Here is an 18,409-nt window from a genome sequence, read left to right as displayed (position 1 = left end):
CAATTCTAAGATTGAATACACAATACTGTATATTTTAACAGTAGTATGGCTATTACTGTGTGTTAAACTATAATTATGATTAAAGAGTGAAAAAGTATAATAGAATGATTTACCTTCAGCTCGGTGACTTAGTTTTCCTGGTTCCCAAGTACTGGATAAGCTGCTTGTTTGCTGTAGACCTTGTACTTGTGAACTACAGAAGAGTTCACTCTGTATTCACTAAATAGAATAACTCAGATGACAAAGGTAATTATACTCCTCCCCATTGTATAGCTACTTGCTTTATCAGAAACGTACCAATTACAGGTAATATATATATAGTGACATCACACTTAAGCCCCACCCCCTGAGCGGCTGCTGGAACTCTCCTCTCCGGGAATTATAAAGTCGGCAACCCTGCAATATTCCAGCCCCTCTCTCCCTGCATCCACCAATAAAAAAGAAAACGTGGGTGTCCTATTATGCAGCAGAAGCTCTGTGCAGAAATAAATGCACAGAGGGGAGCTGCAAATACTTGTCTGCGCAACTGTGAGGCAGCCTCTGCCTCTTAATTGCTTCAAGTTTCAGCCACCGCACCTACAGTATACAGATGGGGCAGGCTACATCCTGGCTGGCGGATCGCCAGAACGTCCCCGCTGGCGATCCGCAAGCAGCCTCGCCATCCATCAGACTGAGACTCGCATGCGTCTCACGCGCACGCGCGTCTCAGTCTCCGTTGTTGGAAACCCTCTCCGTCTCCGCCTCAGGGAGATGGACAGGGTTAGGGGGGGGGGGGGTGCGGGCAGGCGGCGGGGACCCTGGGTGACCGCCGACAAGCCGGCGGTGACCCGGGGGAAGCGACGGAAGTGCCGTCGGAAGGGGACGGAAGCGCCTCTCGTGCGCGTGCGTCCCCTTCTCGCCATCGATATGGCGCTGGCGGGGGATGGTGCCTGCCAAGATGGGACCTGCCCCATCTGTAGGTCTCCCTGCTGTCTTGCTGCCTCCATGCCCCCCTACACAAAGAGTAAAAAGGATTCAAGAGAGCAGTATTCTGTGGACTGGAGCATTCACAACAGCTGCTCAGATTAGGTACTTTGAGTGCGCCTAGCCAGCACTGGCTCCCCCAAGCCGCTGCGGCTGCTGCCGCATTATAGCTACGCCACTGCCCCACCAGCTTGCCACAATATCGTGAATGGAGGTCACAAGCAGGTGGGACTGTGTGGCCACAGCAGGTGGGCCTTTGTGCTCAAAATGCCAGGGCCGATTTTTGGTCCCAGTCCGGCCCTGGTCCATAGTACATTCCACTGCCGGTAACTCGTGGAAATCTCCACTCTAAAATGAAAGTTACTGCAGGTATAATGGGATTGTGCGGCATTAGCAGCGAGACAGAAGTTACTGTATGTCTCTCTGCATATCTCTCAGATACTGTACAAGCAATCAGCCGAATTCCGGGGAGCGGGACCTGCTGGGAGTTGTATGGAGCTGGTTTTTAAAATATGGGGCACCCTAATGAATTTTTCACCCATATTTCTGAAACCAGGACCGACTCAAAGAACCTGGGGCTGATTATGCTCGTTGGGGACCCCACGCTTTTGTTTTAACTTTCACAGGAAAACCGCACATTCCCGTTACAAAAAGATGACAATATGCCTAAAAGAAAATTGCACGATCACATTACTAAAAACTTGCCAGAAATAGCAAATGATTTTTGGATTGTTCAAAAAAAATTGCAAACTATTACATTTGGCCCATATACGTCTTTGAGCCCGCTTTGCGATTTTACATGGTCTTCCACTTTAAAATATTTCATTTTTAAAATGTTGTATTTTGTTCTTCTGTGCTTGAGTGTTAAAAATCTTCTATGAAAAAAAAAACCTTGGGTGAAATGTAATAGGATGAGAGATTTAGAAAGTGAGAGATTTGGTAAGAAATCTCCACGTTTTTTTTTAAAGCGGCAATCATTTGCACTTCAAGATCAAACTGGTTTGCCGCTTTAAAAAAACCCCTGGAGATTTCTTACCAAAGCTCCCACTTTCTGATTCTCTCATCCTATTACATTTCACCCCCACCCCTTCCCAATAGGTCAATGGTCAATTTAATAGGCAAATCCAGAGATGGTGGCTGCCAATTTTGTTCCTCACCCCATAACGGAATCCCAGGATGACATATAAACACAATTTAAATAATTTAATATTTCTTTCTACATTTCTCAAGAAGAATCTTTTGGTGTAGAGATTTCGTGACAATATTTATGATACTCTAGGGCGCCATGATTCAAACAAGTTTGGAAACCACTCATCTAAAAACACACTGTTACATGTCAGGGCTTGTTCATGTATTGGGGGAAATTTACTAAGGTGTGTATTCTAATTCACATGTGATGTTGCTATGGGCAACCAATCAGATCTTGTCTACTATCTTCTAGAGGCTGCTAAATAAATAAGAAGTAGAATTTGATTGGTTACCAATAGCAACATCACATGTGAAGAAGAATACACATCTTATTAAATTTCCCCCATTGTGTTTTACAAGTGGTTCCATATAAGTGGCCATATGGATCATTGTGCTTTATAAACAAATTTAGGGAAATGTCACTGATGATTCCATTTAAATCTCTGATTTCTTTTTTTCCCAAAACAGCTGCATAACTAGGTAAAATCAAGGAGATTGCAGGTAGACGGGAGATTGCTACTATTCAGGGAGTCTCCTGCAGAATGCAGGAGGGTAGACAACTATTACGTATATATGCTGTTTTAGAACCACGTCCGGGGCCGGAGCTACCATTAGGCAGTTTAGGCAGATGCCTAGGGTGGCAGTCACTGGAAGGCGCCCCTTGTTCAGCCCAACATTTAACATTTAAATTAAGCATTGGTGGCAGCAGTGGGTTCCGTGAGTAGTTCACCCAGCACCATTCTTTTTTGTTGTTTTTTTAAACATTTTTCCGCAGTTGTGGTGGAGCAGGAGGAATGGAAGGTCTTCCTCCCCTGCGATGCAGCTGCTTGCCCATCATCAGCGGCAGTGGCATTATGGCACCAGCTGCAGCAGCATTAGTTGATGAAATACAGCACGGACACCCACCACCTGGACTCCAAACTTGTCCTCATCATTTTTGACCGGACCAGCTTCCCCAATCATCCCAGCAGCCGTACAATATCGGAACTCCAACCTGCCAGCCCACCAGGTAGAACCATTGGTGTAACTAGAACTCTGTGGGCCCCATAGCAAAATGTTGAACGGGGCCCCCCTACTAAAAATGTCATTACAGGACTCTGTTTCAGCGATTTCGGCTGAGCCCCGGGAGAAAGAGGGGGCAAGAGACTGAGAAGAAAGGGGGAGGGTAAAGACACAGGGGAGCATGAGAAAAGGGGAGATGGAAAGAGAGGGAGAAGGGGAGACGGAAGGGGAGATGGAAAGAGAGGGAGAAGGGGAGACGGAAAGAGAGGGAGAAGGGGAGACGTAAAGAAAGGGAGAAGGGGAGACGGGAAGAGAGAGAAGGGGAGACGCAGAGAGAGGGAGAAGGGGAGACAGAAGGGGAGTTGGAAAGAGAGGGAGAAGGGGAGACGGAAAGAGAGGGAGAAGGGGAGACGTAAAGAAAGGGAGAAGGCGAGATGGAAAGAGAGGGAGAGAGAGAAGGGAGACACAGAGAGAGAGATGGAGAGAGGGTGGGAGAGATGGAGAAAGACGGAGAGAGGGAAATAGAGAGGGAGAGAAAGAGAGAGGCAGGGAGTGAAAGAGAGAGGGAGGGGGAGATGGAGAGAGGGAAAGAGAGAGAGGGAGGGGGAGACGGAGAGAGGGAAAGAGAGAGGGAGGGGGAGACGGAGAGAGGGAAAGAGAGAGGGAGGGGGAGAGAGGGAAAGAGAGAGGGAGGGGGAGACGGAGAGAGGGAAAGAGAGGGAGAGGCAGAAGGAGAGAGGGAAAGAGAGAGGGAGACGGAGAGAGATAGGGGAAACAGAGAGAGAGAGGGGGAAACGGAGAGAGGGAAAGAGAGAGAGGGGGAGATGGAGAGAGGGAAAGAAAAGGGGAGACGAAGAGAGGGAAAGAGAGAACGGGAGATGAAGAGAGGGAAACAGAGAGAAAAAAGGGGAGAGAGAAAGGGAGACAGAGAGTAAGTGAAGTCAGCCAGGACTTTGAAAGGATTGTGACAGTGGCAACAATTTATATCTCATAATCCCATACCATAATCCAATCCTTGTTCCAGTAAATTAAAGGAGGGAGAGGGGGGTCACTTATACCTAGCTCTGCTCCCTCCCCTCCCACTTTCCCTTTACCTCTAGCAGTGTCGGGTCTCCAGGGACAGGTCTCCCGTCGATCTCCAGGGCCTCCCCTCCCGCTGGGTATCCAGGATGAGGCCTCCCCTTCCACCGGATCTCCAGGGACGGGCCTCCTATCAGGTGTACAGGTGCCGGGCCTCCTGTCCGCCGTGCCCGGGCTCCAGGGGTTAGCTTCATGCGGATGTAGCGGCGCACGTCGACGCTACTGCGCAGGCAGCAGTTTAGGTTTAGTTTACACGCCGGGGCTGGTCACTAGGTTGTGACGTGGAGCCCCGGCACCAGTACCACCAGACCAGAGAGGGAGTAGGAAAGGGGAGGGGAGAGCCTGGATCAACTGGCCCTCCTCCCCCTTCATTGTAACGTGCACTGTGCAGCCCGCCACCGCCTCTGTCCAGGTCAGCACTCAGCAGTAGTGTACAAATTCAAGAGGGTGCAGGGGGCTTGCTGGGTCCTCGGGCCCCCCCAACCCACCAGGCAGCTGCACCCCCTATAGTTACGCCACTGGGTAGAACCCTACACCAACAGGCGTTCCCTGGGCAAGAGAACACAGTTTCTCCCACCAAGTTCCGGCTATTAAAATCGGCCTCCATCATTTGGGACATATAAAAAGGAAGCACAATAGGAATGGACACAGGACATTACCTTATCCGGACATTGGGTGACTATCCATGCTTAATACAATCTTTCTTGGTACCAGCATCTTTTAAACATTACTCAGAAAATCAAATAGATTGCTTTTTAATGTATATTGCATTTACAATTATTATTTTTATTAAATTTGTCTGAAATTTTTACATATGTTCTGTGGCTGGGTAGGAGGGGATGAATATATGGATAAAGTGTGTGTTTATAAAAGGTTGTTTTTTTTTGGGGGGGGGGAGGGTTGCTATAGATTTGCCTAAGGCGCTGACAAGCTTTGCACCGGCCCTGACCACATCAAACAATGTTTCTGACACCAGCCACTTCCCTCTTGTAGACTCCGTCTGTTATCATATCCTCAGTCTTCTGTTCTGACTGCAGGGGTACAGGTGTCCTCTCTCTCATCAGCTTCTGTGCTTTGCCCGGACAATACCACAGGCCGTTACTGAAGTATGGATTTCATCACTATAGGCAACACTGCTGACTATGAAGTAAGTACTTTAGATCTAAGCTACATACAGTAGTATTGGGAAGTATTAAAAAAAGAGGAAGTTTTAAAGTGAAAGGAGATAGATAAAGATAAGACAAGTATGCAATACCAATAAAATAATATAAAATAATAAACAACGGCTTTTGTATGTTTAAGCTCTCTTTTGAAATTGTGGCAAAGTCTTTAGCGAGTGTCTCCGAGACCTGTATGCACAAAGGATAGCTGACTAGCCCTAGCTAAAGTACCGTAACGGGATGCAGCTTTTTCTCTACGTTTGGAGTTCCGTACGGCGGCTTCTGGCTTCAGCGCTCGTGCTTCTGGTGACGGATGGCAGACGTTTCTCACTTGTGGCTTTGCGGGCTCCAACGCGTTTCGTGGTTGCGCACTTAGTCATGGATCCATTGCCACAATTTCAAAAGAGAGCTTAAACATACAAAAGCCGTTGTTTATTATTTTATATTATTTTATTGGTATTGCATACTTGTCTTATCTTTATCTATCTCCTTTCACTTTAAAACGCATAGATATATATACACAACACTGTGGGTAATTAATGAGAATGCTTATTTTGTAAACCCACATTGTTATTTTTAACATTATCTCCCTAGTCAGTCATTTTAAGCATCCTCAAGATGACAAAGCTGCTGCACTGCACAAACAGGCTTCCTCCTCAGACGTGAGGGAGAGAGTCTGTACGTTTAATTACTATATCATTTACTGGCGGCTCAATCCGGACAGCCCCTATCCTCGCCACCATTCCTAAATACAAAAGCATTGGTGTTTGTAAAGGTTGGGTGGGTGGGGGGGGGGGGGGGGGATTTCAAAATTTTGCTAAAGGGCCCGCAAAATTCTAGCTATTCACCTGCTAAAGCTACTAGAAATAAAAGAAGGTGATAACAACTAATCACATTATGTCTATAGTTTTCTAGGATGCAATAGAAAAATGTTAGACAGAATCTGATCACCTCTTTCCATGTTTAGACGCTATAGTGAATTACCCCTAATCCGTAGGCAGGGAAGTTATTAGAGTATGGCTGATCCTAATTGGCAATGTATTGTTGTCCAGGAAAGAGCTTGGGGTAAGTATAAGAGATTTAGTGCCTGATTCAGACCTATTCGCTAGGCTGCATATGTTTGTAGGTAAATGCCGCCGGCCAACTGAACGCCCATCCCGCGCCATGCAAATCCCAGCATTTGCATGCCTCACGAGTGTGATACTAGCCGAAGGCATTCTTGCAGGGGGTCTGTCCATACGCAGACCCGCACCTTCGGCCGCGGGAGCGAATTCAGAACTGGGCGACCAGGACTGAATCACCCCCTAAGTATGTTATGCTGGGATATGTACAAAATTATTGTAAACAAACAACAAGTGTGGACGTCAAATACAGAAATGACTATTTTTATATTAGATATTTTTCATGGTGTGGAAGGTCTCAATTTTGAACGCACCTGTAGCGATAGTGTTTTATTTCACTTAATTATCATAAATATATAGCAAGTGCTCTGTATTTACATTAAGCAAGTCTGTATATTTAAAATAATTCTGATCATTATAATGAACGTTTATTTAGAAAGTGAAACAAAACCAAATAAATATGACATTTATGTTTCAATTCAAATAGGAGCAGGTTTGTGAATGAGATATTACTCACGGCTGCAATAAGTAGGGGAATCATCCTGCACCTCAAAAAAGCCACAGCTGAGATAGCAGAGAGTACAGAAGATATGAAACATTTAACAGGCTAATATTGTTTCCAAATGAACAGAATTGTTTATGATTGTACTAGCTGAGGTACCCGGCATTGCCTAGGTTTGGTTGTACAATTAGCATTACTTGAACTTTATCCTTCTTTTGTTTTAAGCTTAACCGCTTATGCCGATGATGTGACCGGCTTACACCTGTCTGTGGTGGGCCCATGATATGACCAGCATACACCTCTGTGGTGGGCCCATGATGTGACCAGCATACACCTGTCTGTGGTGGGCCCATGATATGACCAGCATACACCTGTCTGTGGTGGGCCCATGGTGTGACCGGCATACACCTGTCTGTGGCGGGCCCATGGTATGACTGGCATACACCTGTCTGTGGAGGGCCCATGGTGTGCCCGGCATACACCTGTCTGTGGTGGGCCCATGATATGACTGGCATACACCTGTCTGTGGTGAGCCCATGATATGACCGGCATACACCTGTCTCTGGTGGGCCCATGGTGTTACCAGCATATACCTGTCTGTGGTGGGCCCATGATGTGACCAGCATACACCTGTCTGTGGTGGGCCCATGGTGTGACCGGCATATACCTATCTGTGGTAGGCCCATGGTGTGCCCGGTATACACCTGTCTGTGGTTGGCCCATGGTGTGACCGGCATACACTTGTCTGTGGCGGGCCCATGGTGTGACCGACATACACCTGTCTGTGGTGGGCCCATGGTGTGCCCGGCATATACCTGTCTGTGGTGGGCCCATGGTGTGCCGGCATACACCTGTCTGTGGTGGGCTCCCAGATCTGACCACAGTTTTTTTTTTAAAAAACCTATGTCCTCTCCCTCCTTTATATTATGACCTGACACACTCTGACCCCTTTTTAGGACCCTGGCAGTGTCGGGATTGCTAGTGTTAGTGGCTGCGAACCTTTGTTATGCAACTTTGCCATATCTTGCTTTCCTGACCCACAAAAGTCGGCCACTGTGTACAGCCAAGCGACAAGCGGTGATCGCTTATGCACGCTCCCGCACAGGGGTTAAAGTGAGGGGGAACCGGGTGGAACTGAGTTCCACCCCACCTCAAACAGTGAGGTGAAACATTTTAACTTCCACATTGGCCCTGCACAGTAATTCTCACATAAAAGCGTTGTAGTCTTCAGGGGAGATGCCAAAAACTCTACCTATGGCCCTGTCTCTGCCTAATGGGGGGAGGGTGTGTAATTAGGTGGCATAGCGAAATGAGTTCCCCCACCTCTGCATGACCACTTTATGCCCTGCTCCCGCACCATCTCCGGCTGCCGCCGCTCATCGGCTGGTATTACCAGCAGATGAGAGATGGGGTGGACGGCTTTCCATAGCATCCTGCAATGAAAAGTCATCCACCCCTGGAAATATCAGTAAAACGGATGAAAGCCCAGCCGGTTTTCCCCATCATCGGTCAGCATACACGCTGGGCAAAATCGTCCAGTGTGTATGGACCTTTAAAGTTAAAATGAATTACTGTGGATCATCTTTCTAGGAAAGTGGGCTATTCATTGTCCTGGCTTTTATTTTGTCCCCTGGACAAATTTGACAATAACCTCATCCCTAAGACTTTAGCCAGACCTTTTTTATATTTTATTTTATGTATTTATTTTTTACTTTACACAAGTCTAGGATTATTGGTGAGTCATTCTGAAAACCCCACTTACTACTTAAATCACTTGTGGTGAATACCTGACATACAGTATTCCGGGTTACAGAAAAGCATAATGACCCAGTAAACTAAATGAAACAGTACAATTTACACTCTGGTACAATAAAACTCCTAACATTTTTTTGTGCGCTGTGTATGGATCACATGACCTTCAACCTTAAGTCAATAAAGACACAGGGGCAGATGTATTAAGCCTAGTCAAGTGATAAAGTGGAGATAATGCACCAGCCAATCAACTGTCATTTTCAAACATAGCTGATTGGCTGGTGCGTTATCACCTTCTACTTTATCTCCACTTAATCTCTGCACCAGGCTTAATACATCTGCACCACATAGACAGGAAAAAGGCATTAAGAAATAAATGTGGATCATACTTGCCTACCTTAAAGTTCTCCACTCTGGGAGAAGTGCAGAGAGGAGACTTTCTGACGCTTTTACCGTGGTGTGGGGGCGGGGCTTGCCATCATTAAGCCCTGCCTCCTTTCCTTTAAATGTCATGATTCACAGCTCTTTGGGGAGGGGGTGTTACTAAATGACGAGATTTGCATCATTTTAGACCCGTCCCCTCCCCAAAGAGCCCATCCTCCTATAGGATTGATTGTTTGAGGTGCGGAGTGGAGAGGACTGCTTTATATTACAGAAAACATTCAAATATATTGCCCTTAGTAGGACAAAATAAAACATAATGGCCCTGATATCATACTGTATGATAGACCTGCTGCTGTGATGACCTACATATAATTCCAGTAAAGGTGGCCATCACATTACACTGACAGACAAGCACATCATATTATGAGGGGGATTCTCTCGCTGCCCAGCTCCGCCCCCCTTCGCCGCCCATTGCATACATAATTATTGCATATTGCGATAATTATGGCAAAGGACAACTCTTGTGTTAAGAGCTGTCCTTTGCGTTGAGAGTCGCCGGGTCCCAGCGGGTCCTGGCGGCTCCCCCCTCCCTCCCTTACCCAGAGCTGCTGCTGCTGCACCGGGATCTCCTCCTCCCTGCACCTGTAAGAGGATCATAGTGCAGGGAAGAGGAGGTCACAGGTCCGGGCAGCACAGCTCTGTGCTGCCCGGACACAGGGGAAGGGGGCGGTGTGGGGCGGCGAGGGGCTGTGCAGGGTGGCGGTGGGTCAGTGTGGGGCGGCTTCTATGGGGCATCACCAGATTTTTCTGGCGATGCCCCCCGCCGCGGTAACCCGGCAGGGGATTCTTAGAGCATCTTTAGTTTAGAGAATCTCCCCCTATATTGTAGAAAAAAGAATACCAACTTAATCCTGGGCGCTGATTGTAGTGATCCCCACACTTTCTTCCCTTATTCAAGGTGTTAAACCGAAAAATAAAACAGAGGGGGGGACACACAATAGTGTAATACTGTTTAGGTACACATAAATTATATCAGCAAAATATATGATGTTTCTGAGACGTTAAGACTCGTACCCTTTGGAGTGGTCTGCTTAAATGGGCAGACAATAACGCTCATACAGGGGCGGTAACGTCACCGAATCGTCATCAAGGATGTCCAATTGCAATCAGGCGTACATGCAAGAAAGTTTTAAAAGCTGGTATAGTGTGATACCGCTTTGTTTATTTGACATATAAACATAAAAACAATGGTGTAAAACATCAGCCTCTCACCGGATGGAATGGTCTACAAAAACAATGCAGACAAACAGGCATAGATTGTATTCCCAGGCGTCCCCGGAGCCCACTGTCCAAACCAGTCAGAGTCCCAAAAGTTCTCCACCTCCTCTCCACGGCCAACGCGTTTCTGAACCTGAATGGTTCCTTTATCAAGGCATGTGGAGGTAACATCCTGAACCTATCTTTATACCCCTAGTGGGTATGACCTATTTCCAGACATGGATCAGCTATCAACTAAATCCCCTATACTCAGATGACATGTATGGCTTAAATCCATTACATGTTACATAAACGGCTCCCGCCGCAATAGAAACACAGCTGCGGCGATCGTCATTCATTCTCTTACTTCCGCATTTCGTCTCCTGGCGGAAGCGGAAGTGACGTTTTGCGTTCCATATCAAGACAGACTTTTCCTGTATTTGCGTTCCAGGTTAAACACAGAGCTCCCGTAAGGCGGAAGTGACGTCTTTTGCGTTCCATAGCGGAGTCTTCACTTCCTGAATTTGCGCTCCATGTTAGAACGGTTGTTATTCCTGAGCTCATAACATTTGTGTTCCGCTTTTTATTTATAACAGCTCTCCGTCCATCCGCCATTTTATTGAAGTAAATAGATATAGAAGCAAAAAAATATATAAAGCAATTAGTGTTTTAAAACTTTACAGAGACAATGTTCAGCAGCATTTTATGGAAATAGCAGCATGGATTTCATCTAATAGCAGCATAATTTATAGCAGCATACCATGGAAATTTATAACAGCATCATAAAGATAGCAGTACAAACAAATAGGCTATTAATAAATAGCAACATGATAATGATTAAAAAAGTTTATTAAAAAATAGTATAAAAACAGATAAAATATTATAAAAGTCAAATGAACCACTTGAGCTCAAAATCTTTATTTAAGCCCCCCGGAATTAATGTTTGATAGTTAAAAATCATCATCATCTAATTTTTTGCAAGTGTAGCGGCAATATCGCCTCCTCTACAATTGCCTTTAATTTTTTTGAGAATATAAAATTTTTTAATAAAATCGGGGTTGCATTGATGCTCACTTTTAAAATGCATAGATAAGGCATGATTTTCTAGGCCTTTGCGAATATTTCTGATGTGTTCGCTTATTCTTATTTTAAAAGGTCTACTGGTTCTTCCAATATAAAACTTATTGCATGCACATTCAATTGCATAAATTATATTAAAAGTGTGACAAGTTAAAAATTCCTTAATGACATGTTTTTTCTCATTGATGGTAATTTCCGTTACTTTCTGTCCAATGTTGTTTTTCACGGTTTTACACCCCATACATGTGCCACATCTATAGAAACCTACAGATGTGATTGTTGGTATTTTGGGTGACGTAGGACACAGACTTTTGACCAACTTATTTTTCAAATTAGGGGCCCGCCTAAATATACATACTGGCTTCTCCGGAATTTCGGCACCTATTACGGGGTCTTTCCTAAGAAGGCCCCAATGCTTCTGAATTATTTTCTTTATGTCATAATGTTGTGATGAATAGTTGGTAGTGAAGGACCATTTAAATTTTTCGTTATCATTGGTCTTCTTCTCTTTTGGTATGAATAGAACTTCTCTATCCATACTTTGTATTTGGACCAATGATTCCTCCACTCTCTCAGCACTGTACCCACTTTGTAGGAACCGTTCCTTCATTTCTGTGGCTTGTTCACAAAATACGTCTTGGTCAGTACAATTCCTCTTGAGGCGTTTAAATTGCCCCATCGGAATTGTATCAAGCCACCGGTCCTGGTGACAGCTATTCCTATTTATATAGGCCTGTGAGTCGGTGGGCTTGGTGTAGTTCTTCGTTTTGAAGACTCTACCTTCTATATATATAACAATATCAAGAAAGTTCACTTCACTTGAGCTTATATTGTAAGTAAATTTAATACCCTTATCGTTATTGTTGAGATATTCACAAAACTTTTCAAGACTTTCCCTATCACCACTCCAGATAAAGAGGACATTGTCAATATAACGCCGCCAGGACACCAAGTTTGCCCCATATGGGTGGTGGGACCAGATGGTATCGGTCTCCCACTCACCCATAAAGATGTTGGCATAACTAGGGGCAAACCTGGTGCCCATGGCGGTGCCCCTCTTCTGGACAAAAAATTCTTCCTTAAATATGAAGTAATTATTGTAAAGGATGAGTTCAATTCCTTCCAATAAAAAATGTTGAAGTTTTACATTGATTTCCGACCTAGAGAGTGATCGTTTGACAGCTGCTATCCCCTGGCTGTGGCTAATGATTGTATATAGCGACGTCACGTCAGCAGTGACGAGGAACAGGTTTTCTTTCCATTCCAAGGTTTTGATAAACCTTAGGACATCTGACGTGTCCTTTAAATGCGATTGGTTTTTCACGACCAGGGGTTGCAGGTGTACATCAATGAACATTGAAAGATTTGAAGTTATTGAGTCCACCCCAGAAATTATGGGCCTTCCGGGGGGATGAATGGGGTCTTTGTGGACCTTTGGTAGAACGTAGATCGTCGGAACTATTGGACAGTCTACGTTCAAGAATTTATTTTCATCATCAGTAATGGTCCCTAATTTATTGTATTTGTTGGTTAAATCCTTCAGTAGGGTAACAATTTTTTGGGTGGGGTCTCCTCGCATCTTTTTATAAGTTATGGTGTCGGAGAGTTGTTTGTAAATCTCCTCCTCATAATCTTTTTTATTGAGGAGCACTATCCCCCCCCCCCTTGTCTGTAGGTTTAATCACAAGGTTCTCATCCTCCATTAGTGATTTGAGACCTTTTCTCTCTTTAAAGGTAATATTTTGTTCCACTTTTTTGGACCCAAGTTTCCTAACATCATCCATTACTAAAGTGCTAAAGGTGTCCAGAAAACAACCTTTGAGGTAGGTTGGATTAAACGTCGATTTTTGTTTAAAGACGGGTGCACTAAAATCATAATTTTCATCTGGTTCTTTATCATGAAAATATTTTTTTAGAGTTAATTTTCTCAAAAATGTTTGAATATCGATAAAGGTATCGAATTGATTGATAGGGATTGATGGACAGAATTTAAGTCCCTTCTCTAATAGAGTCCTCTCTTCTTGTAAGAGTAGATGGTCACTTAGATTGAATATTTTTATGGTTCCTTTTCCTTCTATTTTAGATGGGGAATTTGTAACTTCATTTATAATCCTATTTTTTCTTTTTGGTTTTTTGGATTTTTGTTTCGAGTGTTTAGTTCTTTTCTTTCCCCTTGATCCCCTTTTGGTTTTATGTTTTATTACCGGATGGTATTGGTAGGGGGTCGTCTCTCTAAAAAAGGACGTTTAGGAGTTCTCATGGGGGAGTAATTTTCTTCCAGATTTGAGAACCTATTAAATGTAGGTACATTAAAGTCCCTTGTCCTACTAAAATTTGTGGCTCTATCCCTATAATTGGTCCTTATATTTTGCTGGTCCTTAGATCTATCTCTCCAGTTTTTTGTTTGTTCGTCAGTTCTAATTCTATAATTCCTCGAGTTATAACCTTTATTTGGGACATAATTCCATTTTGAGGAATGTCCCTGTTCTTCCCCATACTGGGGTTGGTAATCCCTGTTGGGTTTAGAAATATAATTTTTCCTATATACTCCCTGTTTATTTTGTCGACTAGTAGATGGTTTTCTAAATTTGGGCTTAGTTTTAGGTGTTTTAAACCCTATGCGGTCATTAGTTGATTTGACCTGATCATTTTCAATGCTAATTGGGTCCCCCAAATCCCTCTGTAGTTTTTTGAGTTTCCTATTTATTAAGGTGTTTTCTAGTTTTTCTAATTTTTCACAAATTTTAATTTCTTTCTCTTTAAATTCTTTTTGCTCACTGAAGGGGGATGAAAGTTTTTTGAGTTCCTTAATCTCTTCTTCTAGTTTCCTCAGGTCATTTTGTCTTTCTTGAATAATCAGCTGTGTTAATTCGTTTGAACATTTGTGGAGGATTTCCTCCCATCTATTTTGGAAGTCCCCATTAACAGAATTAAAACTAGCTGTTTTGGTGACTCTTAAACCTTTTGGAACTATTTTTAAAGAGATATACTTTTCCAAGGTGGCGATTTCCCACCACAGATTGGTCTCTTTAATTAATGTTTTTTCTAATTTATTGAGGATACCTTCTAAACTTTCATCTGAGAGTATCACTTCTTTTAAGGGATCTTTAAAAACATTTTGTTTTCTATTAATTCTTTCTTCCCTTAATTTGAACATAATGGTTGCAGCAAAAATCGCTCAGAGATAGGTGACTACGGAAGCAAATTCTGAAACAGATAGATTCTCTGAGATTGATTCTTGCGCTATCTGCAGCCAAGGATCTAGTTGGTAACGTATGAATCACCTATCATACACAATAGACATACAGTAGAAAAAAGAATACCAACTTAATCCTGGGCGCTGATTGTAGTGATCCCCACACTTTCTTCCCTTATTCAAGGTGTTAAACCGAAAAATAAAACAGAGGGGGGGACACACAATAGCGTAATACTGTTTAGGTACACATAAATTATATCAGCAAAATATATGATGTTTCTGAGACGTTAAGACTCGTACCCTTTGGAGTGGTCTGCTTAAATGGGCAGACAATAACGCTCATACAGGGGCGGTAACGTCACCGAATCGTCATCAAGGATGTCCAATTGCAATCAGGCGTACATGCAAGAAAGTTTTAAAAGCTGGTATAGTGTGATACCGCTTTGTTTATTTGACATATAAACATAAAAACAATGGTGTAAAACATCAGCCTCTCACCGGATGGAATGGTCTACAAAAACAATGCAGACAAACAGGCATAGATTGTATTCCCAGGCGTCCCCGGAGCCCACTGTCCAAACCAGTCAGAGTCCCAAAAGTTCTCCACCTCCTCTCCACGGCCAACGCGTTTCTGAACCTGAATGGTTCCTTTATCAAGGCATGTGGAGGTAACATCCTGAACCTATCTTTATACCCCTAGTGGGTATGACCTATTTCCAGACATGGATCAGCTATCAACTAAATCCCCTATACTCAGATGACATGTATGGCTTAAATCCATTACATGTTACATAAACGGCTCCCGCCGCAATAGAAACACAGCTGCGGCGATCGTCATTCATTCTCTTACTTCCGCATTTCGTCTCCTGGCGGAAGCGGAAGTGACGTTTTGCGTTCCATATCAAGACGGACTTTTCCTGTATTTGCGTTCCAGGTTAAACACAGAGCTCCCGTAAGGCGGAAGTGACGTCTTTTGCGTTCCATAGCGGAGTCTTCACTTCCTGAATTTGCGCTCCATGTTAGAACGGTTGTTATTCCTGAGCTCATAACATTTGTGTTCCGCTTTTTATTTATAACAGCTCTCCGTCCATCCGCCATTTTATTGAAGTAAATAGATATAGAAGCAAAAAAATATATAAAGCAATTAGTGTTTTAAAACTTTACAGAGACAATGTTCAGCAGCATTTTATGGAAATAGCAGCATGGATTTCATCTAATAGCAGCATAATTTATAGCAGCATACCATGGAAATTTATAACAGCATCATAAAGATAGCAGTACAAACAAATAGGCTATTAATAAATAGCAACATGATAATGATTAAAAAAGTTTATTAAAAAATAGTATAAAAACAGATAAAATATTATAAAAGTCAAATGAACCACTTGAGCTCAAAATCTTTATTTAAGCCCCCCGGAATTAATGTTTGATAGTTAAAAATCATCATCATCTCATTTTTTGCAAGTGTAGCGGCAATATCGCCTCCTCTACAATTGCCTTTAATTTTTTTTGAGAATATAAAAATTTTTAATAAAATCGGGGTTGCATTGATGCTCACTTTTAAAATGCATAGATAAGGCATGATTTTCTAGGCCTTTGCGAATATTTCTGATGTGTTCACTTATTCTTATTTTAAAAGGTCTACTGGTTCTTCCAATATAAAACTTATTGCATGCACATTCAATTGCATAAATTATATTAAAAGTGTGACAAGTTAAAAATTCCTTAATGACATGTTTTTTCTCATTGATGGTAATTTCCGTTACTTTCTGTCCAATGTTGTTTTTCACGGTTTTACACCCCATACATGTGCCACATCTATAGAAACCTACAGATGTGATTGTTGGTATTTGGGTGACGTAGGACACAGACTTTTGACCAACTTATTTTTCAAATTAGGGGCCCGCCTAAATATACATACTGGCTTCTCCGGAATTTCGGCACCTATTACGGGGTCTTTCCTAAGAAGGCCCCAATGCTTCTGAATTATTTTCTTTATGTCATAATGTTGTGATGAATAGTTGGTAGTGAAGGACCATTTAAATTTTTCGTCATCATTGGTCTTCTTCTCTTTTGGTATGAATAGAACTTCTCTATCCATACTTTGTATTTGGACCAATGATTCCTCCACTCTCTCAGCACTGTACCCACTTTGTAGGAACCGTTCCTTCATTTCTGTGGCTTGTTCACAAAATACGTCTTGGTCAGTACAATTCCTCTTGAGGCGTTTAAATTGCCCATCGGAATTGTATCAAGCCACCGGTCCTGGTGACAGCTATTCCTATTTATATAGGCCTGTGAGTCGGTGGGCTTGGTGTAGTTCTTCGTTTTGAAGACTCCACCTTCTATATATATAACAATATCAAGAAAGTTCACTTCACTTGAGCTTATATTGTAAGTAAAGTCACAACGTCTTAACGTCTCAGAAACATCATATATTTTGCTGATATAATTTATGTGTACCTAAACAGTATTACGCTATTGTGTGTCCCCCCTCTGTTTTATTTTTCGGTTTAACACCTTGAATAAGGGAAGAAAGTGTGGGGATCACTACAATCAGCGCCCAGGATTAAGTTGGTATTCTTTTTTCTACTGTATGTCTATTGTGTATGATAGGTGATTCATACGTTACCAACTAGATCCTTGGCTGCAGATAGCGCAAGAATCAATCTCAGAGAATCTATCTGTTTCAGAATTTGCTTCCGTAGTCACCTATCTCTGAGCGATTTTTGCTGCAACCATTATGTTCAAATTAAGGGAAGAAAGAATTAAAATAGAAAACAAAATGTTTTTAAAGATCCCTTAAAAGAAGTGATACTCTCAGATGAAAGTTTAGAAGGTATCCTCAATAAATTAGAAAAAACATTAATTAAAGAGACCAATCTGTGGTGGGAAATCGCCACCTTGGAAAAGTATATCTCTTTAAAAATAGTTCCAAAAGGTTTAAGAGTCACCAAAACAGCTAGTTTTAATTCTGTTAATGAGGACTTCCAAAATAGATGGGAGGAAATCCTCCACAAATGTTCAAACGAATTAACACAGCTGATTATTCAAGAAAGACAAAATGACCTGAGGAAACTAGAAGAAGAGATTAAGGAACTCAAAAAACTTTCATCCCCCTTCAGTGAGCAAAAAGAATTTAAAGAGAAAGAAATTAAAATTTGTGAAAAATTAGAAAAACTAGAAAACACCTTAATAAATAGGAAACTCAAAAAACTACAGAGGGATTTGGGGGACCCAATTAGCATTGAAAATGATCAGGTCAAATCAACTAATGACCGCATAGGGTTTAAAACACCTAAAACTAAGCCCAAATTTAGAAAACCATCTACTAGTCGACAAAATAAACAGGGAGTATATAGGAAAAATTATATTTCTAAACCCAACAGGGATTACCAACCCCAGTATGGGGAAGAACAGGGACATTCCTCAAAATGGAATTATGTCCCAAATAAAGGTTATAACTCGAGGAATTATAGAATTAGAACTGACGAACAAACAAAAAACTGGAGAGATAGATCTAAGGACCAGCAAAATATAAGGACCAATTATAGGGATAGAGCCACAAATTTTAGTAGGACAAGGGACTTTAATGTACCTACATTTAATAGGTTCTCAAATCTGGAAGAAAATTACTCCCCCATGAGAACTCCTAAACGTCCTTTTTTAGAGAGACGACCCCCTACCAATACCATCCGGTAATAAAACATAAAACCAAAAGGGG

The 18,409-nt window shown here is 42.7% G+C and overlaps 1 protein-coding gene across 1 annotated transcript in view; it reads right to left on the bottom strand.

The window, feature by feature from the left end:
• The window catches only part of LOC146041839 (sulfotransferase 2B1-like), a 43,763-nt gene extending 43,514 nt beyond the window's left edge, over nt 1–249 (bottom strand). Inside the window, exon 1 of the mRNA XM_083161722.1 lies at nt 114–249. The gene's annotated coding sequence lies outside the window, so the exon portion shown is untranslated. The remainder of the gene's footprint in view (nt 1–113) is intronic.
• Nucleotides 250–18,409: the final 18,160 nt, after the last annotated feature.

The sequence above is a fragment of the Crinia signifera genome, chromosome 19 (genome assembly GCF_055691185.1).
Source record: "Crinia signifera chromosome 19, ASM5569118v1, whole genome shotgun sequence".
Classification (NCBI taxonomy): domain Eukaryota; kingdom Metazoa; phylum Chordata; class Amphibia; order Anura; family Myobatrachidae; genus Crinia; species Crinia signifera.
This window is presented reverse-complemented; position numbering and strand designations above follow the sequence as displayed.